The sequence below is a fragment of the Pleurodeles waltl genome, chromosome 3_1 (genome assembly GCF_031143425.1).
Source record: "Pleurodeles waltl isolate 20211129_DDA chromosome 3_1, aPleWal1.hap1.20221129, whole genome shotgun sequence".
Taxonomy (NCBI): domain Eukaryota; kingdom Metazoa; phylum Chordata; class Amphibia; order Caudata; family Salamandridae; genus Pleurodeles; species Pleurodeles waltl.
Window position 1 is genome coordinate 496,776,363 of NC_090440.1, and position 23,137 is coordinate 496,799,499.

The window sequence follows — 23,137 nt, forward strand, 5'->3', positions numbered from 1 at the left end:
GCGGCGGTGTCCTGTTCAGCTGTGCTTGTTGCGACGGTGTCCTGTTCAGTGGTACTAGTGGCGGCAGTGTCTTGTTCAGCGGTGCTGGTGGCGGCCGTGTCCTGTTCAGCGGTGCTGGTGGCGGCAGGTGTCCTTGGCAGCGGTGCTTGTGGTGGCGGTGTCCTGTTCAGCGGTTCTTGTGGTGGCGGTGTCTTGTTCAGCGTGCTTGTTGCGGCGGTGTCCTTGGCAGCAGTGCTTGTGGCGGCGGTGTCCTTGGCAGCAACTCAGCTGCTGGCGGTCCTGTCTGGGCCAGCGTGGCTGGTGCTGGCGGTCCTGTCTGGGCCTGCGGGGCTGGTGCTGGTGGTCCTGTCTGGGCCAGCGGGACTGGTGCTGGCGGTCCTGTCGGGGCCAGCGGGGCTGGTGCTGGCGGTCCTGTATGGGCCAGCGGGGCTGGTGCTGGTGGTCCTGTCTGGGCCAGTGGGGCTGGTGCTGGCGGTCCTGTCTGGGCCAGCGGGACTGGTGCTGGCGGTCCTGTCTGGGCCAGCTGGGCTGGTGGTCCTGTCTGGGTCAGCGGGGCTGGTGCTGGTGGTCCTGTCTGGGCCAGTGGGGGTGGTGCTGGCGGTCGCCTCCTGGCCAGCGGGGTTGGTGCTGGCGGTCCTGTCTGGGCCTGCGGGGCTGGTGCTGGCGGTCCTGTCTGTTCCTGCGGGGCTGCTGCTGGCGGTCCTGTCTGGGCCAGCGAGGCTGGTGCTGGCCGGATCCTGGGCAGCGGGGCTGATGACGGTCTTCTCCGCTGTGCTGCTCTTCCCAGATTTGCTGGGTTTCTTGTGCCCCTTCCCCACCTTGGAAGGTGTTGCAGCTGACTCCACACTCCCACCTATACCCCTGGGAGCAGCTTTGCTGGCTGTTGTCTTCCCCCTCTCCCACCGGGCACTGGCTAACTTTTGATGCTTGACAGGTGGGGGACTGTCCGTGCTGTGGCTCCTTGACACACTGGCTGCCATGCTGCCTGGTGCACTCCAGAACCCGGTGACTACTGCCACCACTGGTCCCGCCGATGTTGTGGCTGAGGTGCTAGGTTGGGACCTGGAGAATCGGGCCCTAGGAGACTGATGGGGTGGGGGAGGTGAGGGAAAGAGGTCAAGGGCGGCCAGGAAAAGTTTCTTAGGAAAACTGGGATGGGTAGCTGGAGGGGGTTTGGGAGTGGAGGAAGAGGTTGTGGTTGTAGGAGGTGTCCGTTTGGTGACTTTGGGTGAAGGTGCATGTGCTGGAGGCTGTCGTGAAGTGGATGGCTGTTTGGTGGGTGTGTGGCTGCATTTGTGTACCTTGGGAGGCGGCGTCACAGACACACTGGGAGAGGACACAGGGGATGTGTGAATGGTAGTGGGGGTGGTGAGTGCACATGAGCGGGGTGTGGTGGTGGGTGTGCTGGTGATGGAAGTAGTGGCTGTAGATGTAGTGCATGCAGGTGTGTGTGGAGACGAGACTGGGAGGGATGAGGGAGACGAAGAGGAGGAGGGACACAGTGGAGGCAATGAATGTTGCTATGTCTGCATGTGTGTGATGCTTGCATGAGTGCCTGTGGGATGTATGGTGCTTATGTTTGCCTGAGCTTCCTTTGTGTGTTGAGGTGTGTGCATGCTGGTCTGATGGTGTGCTTGGGATAGGCTGAGGTACAGGGGATTGGGTCTGGGTGGAGGAAGTTGGAGGGGGGAGGCTAGAGACAGGGACAATGGTTGCCATCAGTGCTGAGGCCAGAGTCTGAAAAGCTCACTGAAGGGCTGAGTGACCAGAATGAATGCCCTCCAGGAATGCATTGGTTTGTTGCAACTGCCTCTCTACACCCTGGATGGCATTCAAAATGGTAGACTGCCCAACAGTGAGGGACCTGAGGAGGTCAATGGCCTCCTCACTGAGGGCAGCAGGGGTGACTGGAGCAGGGCCTGAGGTGCCTGGGACGAAGGAGATGCCCACCCTCCTGGGTGAGCGGGCATGGGGCAAAGGCTGAGGGGCTGCTGTGAGGGCGGTGCTGGAGGGGGGTGGCGGCTGCACCTGTAGATGCGGGGGTCACAGATGGGGCCACCACCAAAAGGGAGCTCCCATCAGAGGATGAGTCTGTATCACTGGTGTCAGCTCCTGTCCCCGCCGTGGAGCTCCCCTCGCCCTCCGTCCCACTGGTGGCTTCAAACTCCATTGTCTCGCCCTCCAGGGCCATGTGTGATGCAGCTCCCTCCTGCTCTGGTGCCACTGCTCCTCCGCCTGATGATGCTAATGCACACATGTACAGGGAGACCACAAAAAGGGGGGGGGGGTAGACAGAAGAAAGACATGTTCAGTGCATGCATTACCGCTACCATTGGTGGACACGACAGACACAGAAGCCCCCTGCACTACGCCGCGCACTTGGGGTCCACTATACAATCCCTGGGACATGGCCTACAAGGCTATGGCCGATAGCTGCACTCATGGATGTCACAGGAGCCTGACTAGGTGTAGTTGGTACTGTACCCAGGTGGGGTGGGGTGCCACAGGGTCTGCCGGAAAAAGGGGACTTAACTAGCACAGTTGCCCTGGCCTAGGGAAACACACAGCCCACCTCCCCCACCCAGACACCTCCACTGCACGCTGAATCAGCAGAATGAGTGTGTACTCACCCCCTTGTTGCTGCTGTGATGCCCTCAAGTGCCCATCCAACTCCGGGTACGCCACCGACAGGATCCTGAACATTAGGGGGGTCATGGTGTGACGGGCACCCCTCCCACGTTGGGAGGCCATCCCCAGCTGAGCCTCCGCCGTCTTCTTGCTCCAGCGGCGAATGTCCTCTCATCTCTTCCGACAGTGGGTGCTCCGTCTGTGATAGACCCCGAGGTTCCAGACGTCCTTGGCGATGGCACGCAAAATATCCTTCTTCTGGTGGGCGCTGACCTACATGAATTGTACAGGGGAAAAAGAGAAGTTATTACCAAACGCACCGTCACAGTCATTGGCCCGCATCCCTATTCTTGCCATGTGGCACATGCACTCTCCATCGTTTCATGCACACATCATTCTCCCCACCCCTATATTTCATCCGCTCCACTCCACACAGGCATTGCCCATACAGCATGCTCCCAGTGTACTTACCTGTTTGTCTGGAGGACCATAGAGTAGTGTGTACTGGGGGAGGACCCCATCCATGAGTTTCTCCAACTCCTCCATGCTGAAGGTAGGGGCGCTTTCCCCAGGCGCACGAGCCATTGTCTCTTCCAGACTGAGGTCACAGCAGCACTTGCAGCGTAGGTCCTCTCCTGTCGAAGATCAGGTATCAAGTGATTGAAGTGATAGAAAATGGTGGTCACGTCCGCAGCAGTGCGTACCGTCACCGCCGGCGTACATCGTCATTGGCTCCTGGGACCCATAGGGTCCAATGTTAACCTATGCAGAATTGCGCCGCAGTCTTCAACCGCCTACCACGACGGTGTACAACGCCAGCGCAGTTACCTCACATCCCATTGTCCCACTTTACAGGTCAGGCAGCCGCCATTTCAGGGGCCCACATGGCTTTATTTTAACTGCGTCACACATACCTAGGCCTTGCCTCAACACTCATACAGGCAATATTTGGGTTATAAATGGTTTTCTGAGTAAGCTGTGTTTACGTACCTCTGAGTTGGTTGACTCTGTGTTCGCTGTTGTCCTTCATAGGCACCGTCCGCTGGGACATGTGAGGAGATGGCGGCATCCTCCAGTGTACAGACCGCTGGTGGACCTGTCGACAATGGAGGAAAGACATGTGATCATCACCTACAGGCTTGATCGTGCCACAATCCTGGAACTGTGTGCCCAGTTGGAGCCAGACCTGATGTCAGCTATCTGCCATCCCACAGGAATCCCCCCTCAAGTGCAGGTGCTGTCAGTAATCCATTTCCTTGCAAGTGGGTCTTTTCAAACTACAGTGGCCATAGCATCAGGGATGTCCCAGCCTATGTTTTCCAACGTGTTGTCCAGAGTGTTGTCTGCCCTGCTGAAACACATGCAGAGCCATATCGTTTTCCCTCAGTGGAGGATTTGCCTACAGTGAAAGGTGACTTCTATGCCCTGGGACATATCCCCAACATCATAGGTGCCATTGATGGGACACATGTGGCCTTGGTCCCCCCCGCAGGAGTGAACAGGTGTACAGAAACCGGAAGAGTTATCATTCGATGAATGTGCAGATGGTGTGTTTGGCCGACCAGTACATCTTCCATGTTAATGCCGAATTCCCTGGCTCAGTGCATGACGCTTACATCCTGCGGAATAGCAGCATCCCTTATGTGATGGGTCAACTCCAGAGGCACCGTGTGTGGCTATTAGGTGAGCCCCTGGAAGCAAGTCAGTGGGAATAGCTGTCTGGGTCTCGGGATATCCCTACAGGTTAGTGTGTGTCTAACAGTTGTCCCTCGCCATTTTCAGGTGACTGGTCACCCTAACCTGTCATGGCTACTGACCCCAGTGAGGAATCCCAGGACAAGGGCAGAGGAACGCTACAATGAAGCCCATGGGCGAACTAGGAGGATTATAAAGCGGACCTGTGGCCTCCTGAAGGCCAGGTTCCGGTGCCTCCATATGACAGGTGGTTCCCTATTCTACTCACCAAAGAAGGTGTGCCAGATCATTACATTTGAAAGTGCATGTTACTGTAATTGCTAATACACTATTTCGAAATCACAGACAATCTCCAGATTGTTTTGTGCTTCAAGGGTGTTTATTTAAGTGCTCAATATTGGAGGGTGCTGTAACATGGTGAGGGGTGATGGTGGAGGAATGTCCATGGCAGAGTCCAGTAAATTAGTCTCACAGGTGCATTGCCCAAAGGGGCATAAGAAGTGGAGCTGGGGCAGTTTGAGGATGGACAGGGTGACAAGGTGGGACAAAAGGATGACATTCAGGGCAGTCTCATTTCTTGGCGGGGGTCTTGGCATTGTTCTCTGTCTTTGTCCTGGATCTCAGGGACCGCTTGCGGGGTGGTTTTCCATCTACAGGGGGTGGGGTGCTGGTGTGGTGGTCCTGTGGAGGTGCCTCCTGTCCATTAGCACCGGCGGAGGTGGTGGGCAGTTCATCGTCCAGGCTAGTGTCAGGGGCCCCTTGTTGTGCCACAGTGTCCCTCCTGGCATTGAGGACTTCCTTCAGCACCACTAAGATGGTGTCCAAGAGTGGAATTGATGGATCTGAGTTCCTCCCTGAAGCCCAAATACTGTTCCTCCTGCAGCTGCTGGGTCTCCTGAAACTTGGCCAGTACCGTTGCCATTGTCTCCTGGGAATGATGGTATGCTCCCATGATGTTGGAGAGGACCTCGTGAAGAGAGGGTTCCCTGGGCCTGTCCTCCTCCTGTCACACAGCAGCCCTCCGAGTTCCCCTGTTTCCCTGGGCCTCTATCCCCTGAACGGTGTGCCCACTGCCACTGCCCCCAGGTCCCTGTTGTTGTTGGGGTGGTGGGTTAGCCTGGGTTCCCTGTAGTGGTGGACACACTGCTGATTGACGTGTCCTGGGGAAAGAGTTATGGGCCCGCTGGGTGGGCGCTGTGTTGGTGTTTCCAGAGGGGGGAGGCTCTGTGGTGGCCTGTGACTGTGTGACGGGAACCGACTGTCCCGAGGTCCCAGATGGGCCGGGCTGGTCGTCTATATCCAGTTGGACAGAGCTGCTGTCATCACTGTGGGCCTCTTCTGTTGGTGGTGTGGACATGTCTGGAACCTCCTGTTCGGTGACGTTGGGTAGGGGTCCTGCAGGGGTGTAAAAGCATGATTATTGCATCTGTATGTGCCATGGTGTGCAATGGGTGGGTGACTGTGTACCCCAGTGCTTGCATTCCTGTGTGGGACCTTGTGTGATGATGGTTTAGGGGGGTGTATGGGTATGTGCAGTGGCCATGCATTGGTGATGGGTGTCCATGCTTTGGTGTTGCATGCAGGGCTTGGTGTTGGGATGTGTGGTTTGTGATATTGGGACATTTGTGAGGAGTAGGAGTGATGGGGGTGAGGGCGAGGGTGGGGGTATGTGATGGCATGCAGGTAGGGTGGGGGATATAGTAGTTAAGGTTTGACTTACCAGAGTCCATTCCTCCAGCTACTCCTTCGAGGCCCTCAGGATGCAGAATCACCAAGACTTGCTCCTCCCATGTTGTTAGTTGTGGGGGAGGAGGTGGGGGTCCGCTGCCAGTCCTCTGTACCGCAAGGTGGTGTCTGGATACCACGGAACGCACCTTCCCCCTTAGGTCGTTCCACCTCTTCCTGATGTCATCCCTATTTCTTCGGTGCTGTCCCACTGCGTTGACCCTGTCCACTATTCTGCACCATAGCTCCATCTTCCTAGCTATGGAGGTGTGCTGCACCTTTGATCCAAATAGCTGTGGCTCTACCCGGATGATTTCCTCCACCATGACCATGAGCTCCTCCTCAGAGAACCTGCGGTGTCTTTGCTGTGCCATGGGGTGGTGTGGGTGATGTGTGGGGTGGTGTGTGTTGTGATATGTGGGGTGATATTTAGTGGTGGGTTGTGTGGGGTGCGGGGATGTTATGTGGGTGATGGTGTTGTGTGCATGTGGATGCTTGGTTGTAGATTGTAGTGTCTCTCTCTGGCCTTCTTTCTGGATTTTGGTTGTAGGGGTTTGTGGGTGATGTGGGTGTGTGTTTTATATTGTATTGGGTGTGTGGAAGTGGTGGGTGTATGTGTATCAGGTGTGTGTATTTGGAATTGTCCAATGTGGATGTATTTTGTAGGAGTGTGTGTATTTTGAGCGCGGGGGTGTGTACCGCCAATGGAATACCGCGGTTGAAAGACCACCGTGTGGATTCGTGGTTCGTGATAGCGTGGGCATATTCCTGTTGGCGTGACGGTGGAGGTTTGTTTTCGCCAGTTTATCACTGACCTTTGGTGTGGTGGACTTGTGTGGGTGTCTCAATTTTGGCAGATTCCGAGCTGTGGGTCATATTAGCCGTGGAGGATTTCCGCGGCCGCAGCGGTGTGTTGGCGGTCTTCTGCACGGCGGTAAGCGGCTTTTACCGCCAATGTTGTAATGACCCCCTCAGTCTCTTATCTATGTGTCACTGGAAGTACTGCAGGATGATGTTAGTCCTGTTGTTAACATCTTCTTCCTCTGCCTCCTCTTCCTTACTGTTCACAGGCTCCACCGCTGCCACAATACCATCACCATCCTCATCCTCCAGCTGAAAAGGCACCTGGCTTCTCCATGCCAGGTTGTGCAACATACAGCATACCACTATGATCTGGCACAACTTCTTGGTGAGTAGTACAGGGAGCCACCAGTCAGATGGAGGCACCAGAATCTGGCATTCAGGAGGCTGAATGTCCTCTCAATAATCCACCTAGTTTGCCCATGTGCCTCATTGTAGCGTTCCTCTGCCCTTGTCCTGGGATTCATCACTGGGGTCAGGAGCCATGACAGGTTGGGGTTACCAGAGTCACCTGCAAATATTGAGGGACAATTGTGAGACACACACTAACCCTTAGGGACAACCCCATACCCAGACACCTACTCATACTGTTTGGGGACCTTGGGCTCACCTATTAGCCACACCCGGTGCCTCTGGAGTTGGCCCATCACATAAGGGATGGTGCTATTTCACAAGATATAGGCGTCATGCACAGAGCCAGGATACTTGGCATTCACATGGGAGATGTACTGGTCCGCCAAACACACCATTTGCACATTCAGCGAATTGTAGCTTTTTCTTTTTCCGTACACTTGTTCATTTCTCCGGGGACACACAAAAACTACATGGGTACCATCAATGGCACCAATGATGTTGGCTGAGGTGCTAGATTGGGACCTGGAAAGTCAGCTTTCACTGTTGCCAAATCCTCCACCTGGGGGAACACAATATAGCTGCGCATATGTTTCAGCAGGGCAGACAACACCCTGCTCAACACGTTTGAGAACGTTGGCTGAGACATCCCTGATGCCATGGCCACTGTAGTTTGGAAGGAGCCACTTGTCAGGAAATGGAGCACTGAAGGGACCTGCACTAGAGGGGGATACCTGTGGGCTGGCGGATAGCTGACATCAGGTCTGGCTCCAATCAGGTCTGGCTTGGATTGTGGCACGATCAAGTCTGTATGTGATTATGATGTGTCTGTCTTCCATTGTCGACAGGTCTACCAGGGGTCTGTACACAGGAGGATGCTGCCATCTCATATTGCGGTTGTAGCCTATGGAGGAGAACGGTGAGGAGAAAGGCATTTACCATATAGATAACACAACTATGCCTGAACTAATGTTGCAGAAGCCGTGTGTTAAATTGTGGGTCAGTATATGTGCCAATATGTGCTCTGACGCAGTTAGGTGCCATGGCATGTGCTCCCCTGAAATGGCGGCTGCCTGACTTGTGAGGAGGGACAAGGGGAAATGAGGTAACTACGCTACCATTGTGCAGCATCGCGATAGGTGGTCGAAGACCGCCGCGCAACTCCGCAGTGGTGATCATAGGGCCATATGGGTCCTAGGAGTAAATGGCGATGTACGCCGGCGGTGACGATACGCACCGCCACGGACGTCACCGCCATTTTCTACCCATTCACTCACTTACCTGACCATCAACAGGAGAGGACCTACACTGCAAATGCTGCTGTGACCTGTGTCTGGAGGCGACAATGGCTCATGTGTCTGGGGAAAGGGCCCCTGCCTTCACTGCGGAGGAGTTGGACAAACTGGTGGATGGGGTCCTCCCATAGTACACGCTACTCTACAGTCCTCCAGACAAACAGGTGAGTACACTGTGAGCATTATGCGTGGGCAATGCCTGTTTGGAGTGGTATGGATGTAAGCCACATGTTGGGGGCTGGCCTGAGGGCTGCATGTGAGGTGGTGAGTGTATGTGCGTCAGTGCATGGGTGGGAACTGGTGGGCAATGAGTATAACGGTCCGGACGGGTGATGTAATGTTTTTTGCTCTGTCAACCCTCTAGGTCAGCGCCCACCAGAAAAAGGGTATTTGGCATGCCATCACCAAGGAGGTGCATACCCTGGGGGTCTATCACAGGAGGAGCACCCACTGCCACAAGAGATGGGCGGACCTGCGCCACTGGAGCAAAAAGACGGTGGAGGCCCAGCTGGGGTTGGCCTTACAATGTGGAAGTGGTGCCTGTCGCACAATGACCTCCATGTTGTTCCGCATCCTGGCGTTGGCCTTTCCCGAGCTGGATGGGCGCTTGAGGGCATCACAGCAGCCACAAGGTGGTGAGTACAGTTTCATTAAGCTGACTTTGCACACTTTAGGAACTAGCTGGGTGGGGAATGTGTTCTGTGGGTGCCCCTAGGGCAGGACGATCGTGTCAGGGTAGGTCCCTTGTTTGCAGGCTCAGAAGCACCCCTACCCCAATGGTACAATTGGGCAACTACTAGTGTGCAGGGTCCTGTGGGTCTCAGGTGTGCAGGTTCTGGCTTTAGGCATTGTACGCCATGGGCTGGTGACTATCATAGTGAGTGGTTGGGCAAGGCCTAGTGCATAAGGCAGCTCAGTGTGTGTTGTGTCGGCCAACGGTAGAGGTGTTGCCGGCATTGACAATGTGTATCCTCTGTCTCTCCCTCCCTTTTTGTTTTGTCACCCTGTCCTTGTGTGCATCATCTGGCGGAGGAGCAGAGGCACCGGCGATGGAGGGAGCTGCATCCCACATGGCCTAGGAGGGGGACTCCATGGAGGGTGAAGGCACCAGTGGGACGGAGGGCGAGGGGAGCTCCACGACGGGGACAGGAGGGGATACCAGTGACAGCGACTCCTCCTCTGATGGAAGCTCCCTGGTGGTGGCAGACACCTCTGTGCCCACGCCAACAACAGGTACAGCCGTCACCCCCCCACCAGCACAGCCCTCCCAGCAGCCCCTCAGCGTGTTTCCTGTGACCGCTCACCCAGGAGGGTGGGCATCTCCTTCGTCCCAGGCACCTCAGGCCCTGCCCCAGTCAGCCCTGCTGCCCTCAGTGAGTAGGCTATTGACTTCCTGAGATCCCTCACTGCCCACTGCATCTACAGGTACAGCCGCCACCCCCCCTACCAGCACCACCCTCCCAGCAGCCCCTCAGCGTGTGCCCCGTGGTCGCTCACCCAGGAGGGTGGGCATCTCCTTCGCCCCAGGCACCTCAGGCCCTGCCCCAGTCAGCCCTGCTGCCCTCAGTGAGGAGGCCATTGACCTCCTCAGATCACTCACTGTTGGGCAGTCTACCATTCTGAATGCCATCCAGGGTGTAGAGAGGCAGTTGCAACAGACAAATGCATACTGGAGGGCATTCATTCTGGCCAGGCAGCCCAACAGCGAGCATTTCAGACTCTGGCCTCAGCACTGATGGCAGCCATTGTCCCTGTGTCCAACCTCCCCCTTCCAACTTCCTCCACCCAGACCCAATCCCCAGTACCTCAGCCTATCCCAAGCACACCATCTGACCAGCATGCACACACCTCAACACACAAGGGTAGCTCTGGCAAACATAAGCACCACACATCCCACAGGCACTAACACAAGCATCATACCAATGCACACATACCAAAATAGACTGCCTCCACTGTTTCCCCCTCCTCCACGTCTCCCTCCCTGTCACGTCTCCACTCACACCTGCATGTACTACATCTTCAGCCACTACCTCCATCACCAGCACGCCCATCACCACACACCGCTCATGTGCCCTCACCACCCCCACTACCATTCACACATCCCTTGTGTCCTCTCCCAGTGTGTCTGTGAGCACTCCTCCCAAACTACACAAACGCAGTCACACACCCACCCAACAGCCATCCCCCTCAGGACAGCCTCTAGCCCATGCATCTTCATCCAAAGTCAGTAAACGAACACCTCCTACAACCACTACCTCTTCCTTCAATCCCAAACCCCCTCCATCTACCCGTCCCAGTGTGTCTAAAAACTTTTCCTGTCAATCCTTGACCTCTTCCCTTCACCTCCCCAACCCCTTCCATCCCCTAGGGCCCGCCTTCCAGGTCTCAACCCAGCACCTCAGCCACCACATCACTGGGAACAGTGGTGCCAGCAGTAACCGGCTTCTGGAGTGCTCCAAGCAGCAGGGCAGCCAGTGTCCCAAGGAGCGAGGCCAAGTACATACCCCCACCTCCAAAACAAAAGAAGTTGCCCACATCCCGGAGGGAGAAGGCCAAAACACCTGCCACCAAGGGTTCAGCCAGGACAACAGTTGGGAGTGGCAAGACAGCTGCGCCTCATCCAAGGTGGGGAAGGGCCAGAGAAAGAAAAGCAAGTCGCCGCCAACCTGCACAGCAGACAAGACTGCCACCGGCACCGCCACATGCACCGTCGCCACGGGCACCGCCGACAGCATCCAGGATACTGTGCCCTTCACCTGCACCACAGACACTGTGCCCTTCAGCAGCAGCAAGCTCAGTGAGGCCACCACCAGCATCGCTGCTCAGGACACCGCCGCCAGCAGCAAGCTCTGTGAGGCAGCCACCAGCACCGCCGCTCAGGACACCGCCGCCAGCAGCAAGCTCTGTGAGCCCCCCACCAGCACCGCCGCTCAGGACACCGCCACCAGCAGCAAGCTCAGTGAGGCCGCCACCAGCACCGTTGCCCAATGACCGCCACAAGCACTGCCGCTACTGAGCCCGCTGCCAGCACCGGCAGCGGCCACACCACATCCTGTGCCAGTGGCACCATCGCAGACATGGCTGACATACCCAGTGGTCATTCGTACGAGGCTGGTGGTCAGTTCCAGGGGCCTGGACAGCTTCCATGTTGCCCCCCGTCAGTGGAGTTTCACATCCACTGCCTCAGTCCTTGGCAGGATGAAGCACTTGGGGCACATAGCCCCCTCCAGAACCAGTGGAGAAAGGCATCCACTACCTCAGTATTGGCAGGATGAAGCACTCTGGGCACAAAGCCCCCTCCAGAACCAGTGGAGAAATGCATCCACTACCTCAGTCCTTGGCAGGATGAAGCACTCTGGGCACAAAGCCCCCTCCAGAACCAGTGGAGAAAGGAATCCACTACCTCAGTCCTTGGCAGGATGAAGCACTCTGGGCACAAAGCCCCCTCTAGAACCAGTGAAGAAAGGCATCCACTATCTCAGTCCTTGGCAGGATGAAGCACTCTGGGCACAAAGCCCCCTCCAGAACCAGTGGAGACTGTTATCCACTTGAGAGACTGTGGCTTTGCACTCCCCAGGATAAAGCAGTGGGCAAACCACCTACTGGAGAGACTTGAGAGACTGTGGCTTTGCACTCCCCGGGATACATCAATGGGCATGGAGCCCCCTGGTGGAGCTGGCGTCGTACACTCATCCGGCTGAGGTGCCCCCACTTCCCTTCCACCTGCGGTGCCTGTTTTATTTCGATCTGATGCCCCTGCAGTGTTCTATCCATTTGGATCGGGTATCTTGTGTGGGCCTCGCCCAAGCATTTTGGGCCTAGTGGTCCACGGACTATGTAGGTGCAGTACATGGACTTGAATTCTTGGTGTACATATTTGTTAATAGTGTATGTATATTTTTGAGTAATGGATTTTTCATGATTACAATTGTTCAGTTCATTTCCTTTTGTCCTTGCATTCTTCCAGGGGAGGTTCGGGGGGGAATGTAACATTTCCGCATGTATTGGTGTGTGTGTTGTTGTGTGTGAGGGTGGTGGTGGGGGTGTTGCGTGTTGCATTTATGTGTGTCACTCTCTTTTCCATTCCCCCTCCCCTGTGTTGTAGGTGCAGTACTCACGAGGTCGTCGCCGCCGTTGGTCGTGCTCCTGGTAGAGGAGCAGGAAGACTATCGCAGGGAGAATTAGGAGTTCCGGCTTCATGGCGTCCTGGTTCCTCGTGGGGTGTGTAGAGGTGAGAGTTTTCCCTTCCAAGTCCTGTTTCCGCAGTGTTTTTGTTCGCGTTGAATCCGCCCCGGAAAAGGTGGTGGATTGGCCTCTCATAATGGTGTGGGCGGTACATTGTCTTCCGCCTGTCTGTTGGCAGTGACCGCCATGCTGTTTGTTTCTACCGCCGTGGCAGTTGGAGTGTTAAAGTGGCTGTCTATGTTGGAGGTTTCCGCCACGGTCATAATTCCGTGTTTTTTACTGCTGGCCTGTTGGCGGTCTTACCGCTGCTTTAACACCGACTGCCAGGGTTGTAATGAGGGCCCAAATGCATGAGGCTAGCTCTCCATATAGTGTGTAAATACCAGACATACTATGTAGAGATTCTGGGCAAACACATTTTGGTTTACATAGGTAAAAACCATACCGCTTGGCTCTTCTTTATTGGAAATATTTGTTTCTCTCTAAAAAGAAGTTGTATGTGGCTTTTGTTGACTTACGGGCTGCTTTCGATCTTGTCCCCATGGAAAAGGTGTGGGAGGTCTTATGTAGAATGGGAGCACCAAGAAATTTCGAGCATTTATTAGCACATCTACATGAGGACACTTATGCTCAAGTCAGGTGGGGCAGCAATGTTGAACTTACTGATCGTATCCCCATTCAACGTGGCATCAAACAAGGTTGTGTCTTGGTACCTACCTTGTTTACATTATATTGTATATTAATGAGGTTTTCCAATTTTTACGTACCTGTCAGAATGATGCACCCATCTTAAATATTAGGAAGACCCCAATTTTGCTTTTTTATGATGATTCTCATTTGATTTCTAAAATACCCAGCGGCCTTCAGACTCTTTTACAAAGGTTCTTAATGTTCTGTAGGTCTAGAGGGTTGGACCTGAATGTTGCTACAATGAAGATTATGGTTTTGAGTTTAGGTCATGTTAAGAACTGTTCTATTACTGTGAACAATGTTCCCCTTGGAAGAGTCTGCTCCTTTGATTATTTGGGAGTTAGCGTATCTGATATATTTTTCTGGGATAACCAATTTTCTAAGAGTTCTCTTCTTATTCATCATAGATCCCATACTATTTTTGTTTCTACAGAGGTACAAGCTCAAGGGTTGTATCTCCTACATTGAAAGTCTACCAGGTAAAAGTTCAGAATGTAGCAATATTTGGAGCTGAAATCTAGGGATATTACAATACTCAGAAAGCTACAGCAGCAGAACATTATTTTGTCAGATCACTGCTCGCTTGCCCAGCCAGTACCCCATTTTGATCTAGGTTCACATCAGTTTTTCAAATTTGGCTTCCTTGAGACCATTGACATTTTGGATTTGCCTTTGGTCGACTGCAGAGTTAGCTGAATACAGGGACTGTCCTAAGGATTTGATGGGCAGACACAATGCACTAAAGGTTCCCTGACTGAGGGAATTTGTTTGTGGTTAGATAAGCTAGAGCTAAGGTGCTGGTAGGGCAATACAAAGGGTATAACTAAAGTATTAGTAGTTGTACTAAAGACTCGATACTGGGCAGCAGTACGGGAAAACTATGGGCCTCATTATAACATTGGAGGTAAATCCTGCCTACGCCACGGCGACAGCCTCCAAAAGACCGTCGCCGTGGCTACCTACCATCCACCATAATATGACTGGAGCCAGAATTCTGCCAGAAGGCTGGTGGAATTCTGGCTACGGTCATGGTGGCAGACAGCGGTAAGGTGGCACTGCTGCCAGCAGCAGCACCATACCAGTAGACTGCCACCGACCGTATAGTGATAGATGATACGGCCTGGCGGTGTTCCGCTGGCGGGCGCTGCTGCTGGCAGCAGTGCCACGTCCCGTCTCCTGCCTGAGGACCCCCAGCAAGCAGGTAAGTCAGGTGCTCCGACAGGAGACGGGGTGGGAGGTGTTGTGTGTGTGTGGGGGTGTGTGTGTGTTTGTGTCTGTGTGCATGCATGTGGGTGTGGGGCATGTGTGATGTGTGTGCACATGAATGAATGTGAGTGTGCGTGTATGTTGTGATGTGTGAATGTGTGTGTGCATGTATGTATATCAGTGTGTGTGAGTGTGTGTGTGCATGGATGTATGCATGTGTGGGTAAATGTGGGTATGCATGTGTGTATGCATGTGTTTTGCCTTGTGTGTATGTGTGTTTATGTTGGGGGGAACAGGAAGGTGAGGGGAAGGTTGGGGAGGAAGTCTGGGAAGGGGCAGGGGGCAGGGTAGAACCCTATCAGTGCCAGGGAAGGAATTCCCTGGCACTGATAGTTCCTACCGTCATGGTTTTCGTGGCGGAACAAAAGCCACGTAACCATGGTGGTGGGCGGGGTCATGTTGCCGTGGGAGGCCTAGTGATGGCTGCCGGGCTGGAGACTTTTGTCTCCAGCCCGGCGGTCGTTTCCGCTGTGGCGGTCGTGTGTAACATTGGTGGTTTGGCTTTTGCCAAACTGCCAATGCCCTAATATGGCAGTATGTACCGCCAGCTTGTTGGCGGTACTACTGCCACTATTGCACCGAACACCAAGGTCCTAATGAGGGCCTATGTTTTATAAGCCATTCATGGGCATCTTACTAACCAGTTTTTTAAAATTAAAGCTGTTTCCCAGTTTTGAGCCTTTCCTGGAATTCATTTAAAGCCTTTTCTTAGGAGTCTTTATATACAGATTCTGCTGGGTAGTCTGCTGTTAATGTCTTTAATAATCATTGGGTAAATGGCTCAATGTCAGATAATCGCCCTCCTTGTGGCTCAGCATCTGAAACTATCGAGCACGCTTTGTTCTTATTTCCTGTATATGCTACCCGTCGCTGTACGTGGATTTGTCCAATCTGTTTAAATTTGAGAGTGAGGAAGTATATGGTAGCTAGGATTTTGAAGAGTGACACTTCAAATGTTATTGTATTTTCTGTTGGCAAATTCTTTGAGGTTGTATGGTTTAGGCAGAGGTTCCTTCTAGGGAATGCTTGATAGTCATCTGAATGAATTACCATAGATTTGCTTTCCTTTAGTTATCTATTTGAATGTTTTTTATACATTTGTATGTACAAGTCATTTTACATTTTTATGTATTTATTATGTTTTAAGTATGTTTTTAATGTTGCACGCTTTGATGGTTTATTTATGACTGACTAAAGCTTGTTTGATAATGGTATACTGCCCAATGCTCTAATTTTATGGTAGTTTGCTCGAGCAGTTAGGCCAATATCGGAAGGGTGCCAAGCATTTGTTGTACTCACTGTATCAATAAAGCAAGACACACGCTCAAAGGAATAACTCAACCAATTTACAAAAATACTTTAGATCTTTACATACTTTCTAAGACAAAGATCATCAAAATCGGGTAAGTACTTTTTAAGTTAGGATTTTCCAATGTTTAGCAAAAATTATATTTTTGTGCATAGTTACGTACCTTAGGAATCAATGGGAGAAAACGTTATAAATGCGTACAAATCAGGCAATTCGTTTACCAATGCCTCCTTTTGTATATAGGCCGAGTGGGCCAGCCGGAGGAGTTTGGGCGGTTTCCCAATTTTGGCAGAAAGAGCTGCTGAAAAGTACTTGGAGCTGGTGCAGGACCTCTGCAAGGGACCACTCAGGTAGGTAATGATTATTTTATTAGTTATTAAACCATAAAACATTCCAAGCTGATATTAAAAATAGGTCAAACTGAAATCAATACAAAGAAAAACATTTTACCCCATAATTTCATTTTCAGCAAACAGCTGATCATATTTAAACAGTAGTGCACAGGTTATAGCAGGAGACAGCTCACCCTTAGCCATTCGTAATCCACCAAAATTAAAATGTAGATCGATCCAGCAATCAGTTTTTAAAATATTCCTTGGCGGTAGCCATGAAGATTACGCTAAACGGATTCTATTGTGAATATCATAATGTAAATATTATGTATCATGGGGCAGGTTAGTCCTTGTTCGTAGGAAGCAAAATATCAAAACAATTGATATTAAAATTGCTAATGTTAATAATGTGCAAAATTAAGCAAAGAATGCATAACATTCCATCTGCATAACAGGCAAGTGTCAATCAGATTTTAAATAATGAATCCTTAATAAAATATTCCAAGACTGGTCCATCTTAATTTTCTATACTAACAGATATCCTGGGTAAAGTTAGACGAGAAGGGCATTACGATCAGTCTGAACATGATAGAAGTGCCTCAGTAACTGAGTATGAGCAAATTAACCCTTAACCTATTGCCCAGGCACTACCCCAACTTCAAAACTCCTTGTTAATGCATTTGCTAATACACAATATGTGCAGGAAATGCTTAATACTTCAGCCTGATTAGAGCCACATATTGATACAGGTGTGATGTACACAATAGATAAAAAAAAGTGCATCTCATTCCATCAAAATAGGCACAGTTATCAGGACGCTGAGCAACAGACTAATTTATGCCCTAAGCTGGCCCAACTCAAGTACCCAAAACAAATGTTTTCCCTAACCGATATGATATGCAGGGGACAATTTACACATCATAATAAAAATCCATATAATAGGACTCGGAGGAGGTAAGGATCACAGACATTGGGAAACAACCACAGAGTCTCAGTATTGGCATGCCCTGTTACTCGCCCAAGTTCCATTATCACTAGGAACTATTTAAAGCAACAAGTGAAATAAAGCTTTCCAGGAACTGGACCAGCCTGATGTCCAAATGTTGTTCCTTGGGTCCAATGCTTCAATGAGGGCTGGTCTACAGGCTCTGATCCCTAGAGCATTAAAATCCTTTATCAACAATTTTCTTCTCTGATTAGCCAGGGCTGGGCAGATACAGACCACATGTACCAACGTTTCCACAGCCAGATAGCATAAACAACATTTCTGGTTCTCTATTTGAACATTCTTCTTCCATTTAGGTAGGAAGTCTAATGTTTGAATGTCTCCAAGTCTTAGCCTTAATTTTCAAAGAATAAGGAGCGGCCATAATTGGTGATTCTTTATATGCTTTATACAATTTCAGAAGCAACCACCCATGTGACCGCTTGGATAGTTCCTCCATATATTCTAGCCAGCTTTGGAGCATTATTGACTTTTTAACTGTTTTCCTAAACACTGGACAAGACATAATAAAGTCCCATAAGTCACCCAGATCCAGCTGTTTTATACTTATTTAAAGATACTTTTTATAGTTACTGTTGCCCCTCTCAAGATCAATTTCCAGACATACTAAATTAGCTAACGTCCCTTCCGGAGAATGCCGCAATTTGTGACGTTTTATAAATGCTGCAGGTCTAGCCAGCGACTGCCTCACTAGTGAAAATTCCAGTCTGACTTAGGCAGGGATGTTGACCTGGGTAACTGGAAAGCTTGATTGCATGATATAACCATTAGTTTATCCAAGAGAACGTAATCTGCCCCTTCATTATTTCTGTACCATAATAGAGTATTGGTAGTAGTTTAGCTCTCATAACTGATGCCAACGGATTAAGAGTATGCCCACATATAGTTATTCCTAGGGTTCCAAAGGCATAGTTGAGAGCTTGATCTTTATTCTTTATCGCTTCCCTATGGCATGCATATTTGCCTCTTGAGTCTATCTTTACCCCTAAATATGTATAAGTGACCACTTCCTCAATTAGCTTTCCATTTAGATGCCACTTACGCTAATTAGAGGGTCTACGATTGAGGGGCCACTTGGAAAAGCAATGCACAGGCGGACTTCAAGGTGAGTCCGGTGGGTCCCCATGGAGTTTAGAGGTTGCAAGGGGTGGGGGACCCATAGAGCACAGCTGGTTCTCCAGTGCAGGGCCCAGAGATGCTGGGTGCAGAGCAGATGGATGAGCTAAGAACTGTTCGCAAAGGTGCCCTTGGAATCAGGAGAGAAGTCACTTTGAGGGTCGCCTGAAGGTCAGCAGGGCCACTCTGGTGGGTGGGTTGTTATGGTGGTTTTTGAAGTCCCTTCAATGGGGCTTCCTCCGTGTTGTTTTGGAGTCCGTAGTGGACTTTCCTTCTTGGTGTCCGATGTTGAGTGACCAGTATACCCGGCTATCACACGTTTCAGCCACTGGAGGTGGCAGTGCTACCAAAGTTGATACACTTTCAGGGTTTGTCATCCGAGTCTGTCAGGTGAAATTTGACTTGACTGAAGTGTCTGGTTCCTTGGTCAGAAGTCGGTCAGTGAACTGGGCTTTGATTGGTCTTTGTTATAAAAGAGTGATGCTTTCTCTATGGAGGGAGGTCTTCAGCGATTTTTAGAAGAGTGGAGAGCCTCTTTTGATTTTCAGAGTCTGTCTGATGTCCAAGCAATCCCTTGGTAGTAATTGTCGAATCCTGAGAGCAGCAGGCAGGGTTTGGCAAATTTTCTTTGTGCAGCAGGAATGTAATTATCAAGCCTTGGGTCTTGTTTTTTGCTGGTCTTCTTGAGTCCTTGTTATCTCATCTGCAGGTCTAAGGGTACCCTCTAAATACGTCATTCAGTGGGCCTTTATTGGAGTACCTAGTAGTGACCAATGGGTCAATCTTCCTTATGGTAGCTACACCCACTATGTGACCACTTTCTGTGAGCAGAGGTCACTTCCTTATCACTGATAGGCTATTCCCCTACCATGCAAGATGTAGGAAAATGAAATGAGGAGGTCAACTCGCATGCAACACCTTAGGGGTGGTGCAAGCTGAGAGTGGCCACTCCTCCTGCCCTTTGTGCATTTTCCCGCTGTTGCTTCCACCAAAAGTGGGGGTTTGTAAAAGGGGCAGCTGCCTCCTGCTAGCAGCAGGGCTGGGAGTTGAGTTTCAGGGGCGGTAAGACCTTTGAAACTCTTAACCACAGCTGTGAAGATTTCTAGGGTAGGACGTGTAACACCTCTGCCCAGGAAATGCTTTTTATTCTGTACTCAGAAAGCACATGCTCCCACCCCAGGGTTCCAGAACCCTGTCTGGTGGTGACAGCTGGTTGTGACTGGACAGCAACCATTCCAGGGTAGTTAGCTTTTGCAGGGGCACGTCTAAAGTGGCCCCTGGATACATTTTGCAATAAATCCAATACTGGTACCAGTTTGGATTTATTTTTCTGAGTTGTTTGATACATAACATCCCAGGGTGAAAAGTGGCCACCATGTAGCTATGAAACGCATACTGACCAATGTCCAGCACATGCATGTAAAATGGCTGCTCTGTTCACTTACTGTGCGCCAGGTTTGGCAGTGACACAGTAGGGGCATATTCCTAATGCATCTATGCCCACACATGCAGTATACAGTAGTGCACCCTGACTTAGGGATAGAAGGCCCTCCAGAGGGGTGACTTACCTATATCACATGCAGTGTGTAATGGACAGGGCACACAGTGTGCCATGTGAGGGTTGCAATTTAGGGTTACACCAGGGCACCCAGCCTGCAATGGCAGTGCTGGGTTCAATTCGATGTATGGTCCCAGAGGGTGGCACAAGGTGTGCTGCTGCCCTCAGGGGATTACCCTTGGTGCCTCATGCCCTGGGTACGTGAGTACCATTTACTTGGGACATATAGTGGCACCTAAATGTGTTTCCAATTGTGCCAATGCGTCACAACAGTTTTAGGAAAGAGATCTGACCCAGGGAAGGGCCTTAGGCACTAACAACTTTGAAATCATGTCAAACACAAGGCACAAAGTGGGGGCTAACAATGTCAAAAGAGGTCCTTTCTCACACTTCCTTCAGATTCCAGAATTTTGCATCACCAAAATGTGAGGAAAATGTTTTTTCTAGCCAGATTTTGAGGTTTGCAAAGGGTTCTGGGTAACAGAACCTGGTGAGATATCCCCATCCTGGATTCCCCAAGGTGTCTAGTTTTAAAAAATGCACAGGTTTGCTAGTTTTCCCTAGATGCTGGCTGAGCTAGAGCACAGCTAGGCACTTTGCAATAAACATGTCAGTTTTCAGGGGACAAATGTGATCTGTTCTCGTTGCATTTTGGGGCATTTCCTGTCACGCACAAGTCGCCCCACCCTGGATTCCCTTAGTTGTCTCATTTTTAAAAATGTACAGGTTTGATAGGTTTCCTTAGGTGCCGGCTCAGCTAGAGCCTAAAATCCACAGCTAGGCACTTTACAAAAAAAAGTGTCCGTTTTCACTGGAAAAATGTGACGTGTCCATGTTGCATTTTGGGGCCTTTACTGTTGCGGACACTAGGCCTACCCAGACAAGCGAGGTACCATTTATATTGAGAGACTTGGGGGAACACTGAATAGCAGAACAAGTTTTACTGCCAATTGTTTTTCTCTGCATTTGCACCTTCCAAATGTACAACAGTGTGTAAGAATGAAGTCATTTTGAGAAATGCCCTGTAATTCAAATGCTTGTATGGGTACCCCCAAACTCAGAGATGGGCAAATACCCACTGCTTTTAAACTCCATATCTTGTGCCCATTTAAAAACAAAAATATAGGTTTCCTTGATACCTGTTTTTCACTCTTCATATTTCATCAAATGAATCTCTGTATACCAGTAAACAATGAAAACCCATTGTGAGGTACAACTCATTTATTGGGTTCTGGGTACCTTGGGTTTTTGGTGAACCTACAAGCCCTTTATATCCCCACAACCAGAAGGGTCTTGTGGATGTAATGGTATATTGTTTTTGTAAATCTGCCACAGATGGAGTTTTTTTCAACTGAATTTCAATATCTTTTTATTTCAACTGTTATTTTCTATAGGAAAACCTTAAATGATCTCCCCAATGACAACTTGCTGAATTCAGACTTTTGTCTACTTTTCAGGATTGTATAGCTTCCCAGGATCTAGCATTGGTTTTACCCTATTTCTGGCACTAACTGGAAGGAGGTTGAAAGCACAAAAAATAGAAAAAATGGGGTATGTTCCAGTAAAATGCCACAACTGTGTAGTCTGCCTGTTCCTGAAAGCTGCAAAGATGGCGATTTTAGCACCACAAACCCTTTGTGGATGCCATGTGCAGGGAAACAACAGATGATTTCTTCTGCAGCACTTTTTCCCATTTCCCCCCCCAAAAAACGAAATTGTAGCATTACTTTGGCTAATTTCTTAGTCCCCTACCAGGGGAATCCACAAACCCTGAGTACCTTTAGAATTCCCAGGATGTTGGGGAAAAAAGGGTGCAAATTTGGCATGGATAGCGTGTGTGGACAAAAAAGTATGGGGGCCTAAGTGCAAAAAAGGCTTAGCACTCGGTGGGGTAGGATTAGCAGCGAAGGGCTTAGCAAAGATACGATTAACACAGGCCAGACCTTATGGCATTGCTAATGCTTTTCATTAGTATCTGATCCATGAGTAAAAACAATGATTTTGATGTGAATAAATATAATTGAAAATGTTCCAATTCTGACAATATTAAAGCAATAATTATGTGTGACATTAGCATTTTAGTACTGTTGTCCAGACTACAGCCCTAAAATGCATTAGTCTAACCCCTGATGAGCTGTGAGTGGGCAATAAATCTTCTGACAGAGGGATGAAGGTGGGTCTAAAGTGAGTTGGAGGTTAGATTTACTTTCTCTGAATAGTCAGCTCTGTACTTTTACATATATGTCTGTTTGGTCTGTGTTGCCTCCTCTTACATGTTCTACCATACCTTTCAGATTCCTCTGTAACAACTCAGGCCAACATTACACACCCAGTCATCCATTCATTTACCCACTCACTCTTTCATTCATACACATATCTCCTCATGCACTCACTAACTCATATAAAAACATCCATTCTCTCATTTACTTGTTCACTTATTTGTCCATCCATACACTATTCTTATCTTATTCATCCATTGGTCTGTTTTTGCACTTAGTAATCACTGCACATATTTATTTACCCATTCCTTGGGCCATATATTCTTCTGCTCATCCACTAATCTATCTGTGTAGCACTCATTCATATTATTTCACTTATTCATGCACTTAGCCACCCTTTGATCATTCCATGCACTCACTGACACACTTACCTCACCTAGTCTTGCAAACACTCAACTACCCATTCAATCATTGATCCATAAATGTGCTCACATATCTATCTATGCACACCCATTAATGCATTCTCAGGACCATTCACAAATCCGCCCACAAACATTTGCATGCACATACTTAGCAAAAACTGCAAACTCCTTTGATTAAAAAGGCTGTCTTATGTCTTTTGTTAATGCGTGCAATATTTTAATTGTTATTTTAGAAATCAGTGCTTGTTGTATAGTCAAGAATCAGTTGCTGCATGTAGCATGTCCTGTTCAGACATGGGATGAGCAAGTAGAATATGCACCCCTTGGACACGTTCATATTATCAGCCAAACTGTTTGCAGAGTTCGAGGGCATGGACACCAAGCAGCGTACATTCCTCACGACCCCCCTTTCCCATGGGCAGCGGCACTCTGACAGTCAAGACACAGCTTGAAGAAAACTTTTCGGAGACCTACATATA